At 33.0% G+C, this 3519-nt stretch overlaps 1 pseudogene; it reads right to left on the bottom strand.

The window, feature by feature from the left end:
• The window catches only part of LOC107570197 (vitamin D3 receptor A-like), a 67078-nt pseudogene that overhangs the window by 61618 nt on the left and 1941 nt on the right, over positions 1-3519 (bottom strand).

Raw genomic sequence — 3519 nt, 5'->3', positions numbered from 1 at the left:
CACACACACACACACACACACATTTTCCAAAATGAAATTCAGGTCCTGTAATGTGCAATATTTTTGTCCATTTATGTTAAAAATTGAGCATCTGATCTCTTTTTTGATGAATCAATTGTGCACACTGAATTTTAATTAATAAGGTTTGATCAAAGCACTTAAACTAACTATGAGCAATTAACAAAATAAAACCTCACTACACCAACAACCATTCCGTCAAGCAAATGTCCAACTAATAACACTTGTAAACATTAGTAGCCGGTCTAATGATGCTCATCGCCCCTGGAAACAACTAATCACCCAAACTATTAAAGCAGGACTTCCTGTAAGTCCGCGGTAACACAAGTGCAGCGTCCCGCACGGAGCGGCCCATGTGGGAACTATTACGCACCTACGCCAGGACCCTCGCTGCTAAAACTCAGCACTCCGCGCAATCACGGGATAATTAGTTTGGGAATGCTAAACCCGTCGCTAAACGGCTTTATCTCGCTGAGCAGCGTCACATGGAGAACCCGTGGTGTCTGGGTGGTCCGTTGCATGCAGAAAACCCGCTTCAGAAGTCGTTTAGCATGTCCTGAAGACAATTTACTCATTCTGCATTGAACAACTACAGTCTAATGTGGTTTGTTTGTTTGTTTATTTGCTGCTAATGGCGATTTCTTGTTAAACAAACAAACAACCAACTAAAAAGGAGCAAATCACTACATGAACCTACCGTAACAACAAAAAATCTGTTTTTGTAGTTTTTTTAGTAGTTTAGCCTTTCTTGAACATATTTCACACTTGTTCAGGGTTTAGAAACTGCAGTTTCGTTTTTCATTGCTAAAATACAACTGACTAAAATGGAAGCTCACTTAATTACAAAAAACTACAACAAAAAATCATTTTTTGTAGTTTTTTTTGTAGTTTAGCCTTTCTTGATCATGTTTTACACTTGTTCAGGGTTTAGAAAAACTGCAGTTTCGTTTTTCATTGCTAAAATACAACTGGCTAAAATGGAAGCTCACTTAATTACAAAAAACTACAACAAAAAAATCAGTTTTTGTAGTTTTTTTAGTAGTTTAGCCTTTCTTGAACATGTTTTACACTTGTTCAGGGTTTAGAAACTGCAGTTTCGTTTTTCATTGCTAAAATACAACTGACTAAAATGGAAGCTCACTTAATTACAAAAAACTACAACAAAAAATCAGTTTTTGTAGTTTTTTTTGTAGTTTAGCCTTTCTTGATCATGTTTTACACTTGTTCAGGGTTTAGAAACTGCAGTTTCGTTTTTCATTGCTAAAATACACCTGACTAAAATTTAAGTTCACTTAATTACTTAATCACAAACAAAAAAAAACACAACAACAAAAAAATATGTTTTTGTAGTTTTTTAGTAGTTTAGCCTTTCTTGAACATGTTTTACATTTGTTCAGGGTTTAGAAACTGCAGTTTGGTTTTCAGTGCTAAAACAGATCAGACTAAAAACAAAGTTCATGTAGCTGTTTGCTTAACCATAACATAAAACTACAACAAAAGAGCTTGTTTTGTAGTTTTTCAGTAGTTTATTCTCTCTTGAATACGCTTTACACTTCAGTGTTTATTAACAGTGGTTTAGCGTTTCATTGCTAAAATAAAACAAAGTTCATGGAGTGGTTTACTTGCAAATAAATAATGAAAAAATCTACAAAAAAATCTGGTTTTGTAGTTTTTCAGTAGTTCAGAAACTCTTGAATGCAATTCACACTTCTTCAGTGTTTATCAACTACAATGTACAGTTTTTGTAGTTTTTCAGTAGCTTATCTCTCTTGAACACATTTTACACTTGTTCACTGTTTAGAAACTGCAGTTTAGACTTTCACTGCTAAAATACAAGAGACTAAAAAAAGTTAATGTAGCGGTTTGCTTAACAATAAATAATAAGCTACAAAAAATATCTGGATTTGTAGTTTTTCAGTGGCTTAGTCTATCTTGAACAGTTTAGTCTTGTTCAGTGTTTAAATTAGACTTTTATTGCTAAAATACAACGGACTAAATGGAAGTTCATGAAACAATAAATTACTATAAAAAAAGAGCTGGTTTTGTAGTTTTTCAGTAGTTTAGCATCTCTTGAACACAATTTACTTGTTCAGTTTTTATCAACTGCAGGTTTAGACTTCCGTTCAAAAAGTTCTTCAAAGTTCTTGTAGCGGTTTGCTTAATTACAATAAATAATAAACTACAAAAAAAATCTGGTTTTGTCATTTTTCAGTAGTTTAGTCTCTCGAACACTTTACTCTTTTTCAGTGTTTAATTTAGAATTTTATTGGTAAAATACAACAGACTAATGTTAATGTAGTTAATGCAGTTAATGTAACGAATTGCTTACTAATATTACATTAAATAACAACAAAACAAGTTTGTTTTGTAGTTTTTCAGTAGTTTAGTCTCTCTTGAACACAACTTACGTTTGTTCAGTGTTTATCAAATGAGGTTTAGACTTCCGCTGCTAAAATACAACAGACTAAAATGGAAGTTAATGTAGCCGTTTGCTTAATATTACATTAAAATAACAAGTAAGCTTATTTTGTAGTTTTTCAGTACTCTAGTCTCTCTTGAACACTAGTGTTTAGAAACTGCAGTTTCTAAACACAACCCACTACATAACCTTAACAACAATAAATAACAATAAAATAGTTTTTCAGTAGTTTAGACTCGGCTGAACACTACTTGTATTTCAGATTTTTGTTGCCACAATACAACAGACTAAAAAGAGGTTCATGTAGTGTTTGCTTAATATAACAATAACACGAAAATAACCAAAAAAATCCAGTTTTGTAGTTTTTCAGTAGTTTACACTCTCTTGAACACAGTTTACTTTTGTTCAGTGTTTAGAAACTTCAAATTAGTAACTGGTTGTTAAAATATAAAAAGTTAATCTAGCAGATTATAACTTAATAATTTTTTTTTATGAATTATATTAAATTTAATTTAATTAAAACAAAGCTATTTTATAAGAGCTTTTTCAATTATTTATTTATTAAAAAAAATTTTAAACATGTATTAAACAATTTTTGTCTGGTAAAAGAACTCACGGCTATAAACGAAAAAAATCAGCACAGGTGCCATTTTCTGTTGTCCTCTCATTGTATTTTTGGCGCGAGTGTTGTTTCAAACACGCTCATAAAGATATCTAATCTCACAATTACGAAACTCACAGTGTGTGTGTGTGTGTGTGTGTGAGAGTGAGTGAGTGTGTGTGTGTGTGTGAGAGTGAGTGTGTGTGTGTGTGTGTGAGAGAGAGTGTGTGTGTGTGTGTGTGTGTGTGTGTGTGTGAGTGAGTGAGTGTGTATGTTTTGGCAGCAACTCTCACAATATTACACACCACTACACATCACTGAGAGCCCAGAATCAATCCGCAGAATCATTTACACACCAGCAAACAAATACAGGAGTGTCATCCTGTTATTTTACAGAAGCTGATGTGAGTGTGAGCGTGCTGTTTTGTGTGTAAGTATGTCACACACACACACACACACTCACACACACACACACACACAC

This window comes from Sinocyclocheilus grahami, unplaced genomic scaffold (assembly GCF_001515645.1).
Source record: "Sinocyclocheilus grahami isolate Dianchi unplaced genomic scaffold, SAMN03320097.WGS_v1.1 scaffold1425.1, whole genome shotgun sequence".
In the NCBI taxonomy this organism is placed as follows: Eukaryota; Metazoa; Chordata; class Actinopteri; order Cypriniformes; family Cyprinidae; genus Sinocyclocheilus; species Sinocyclocheilus grahami.
This window is presented reverse-complemented; position numbering and strand designations above follow the sequence as displayed.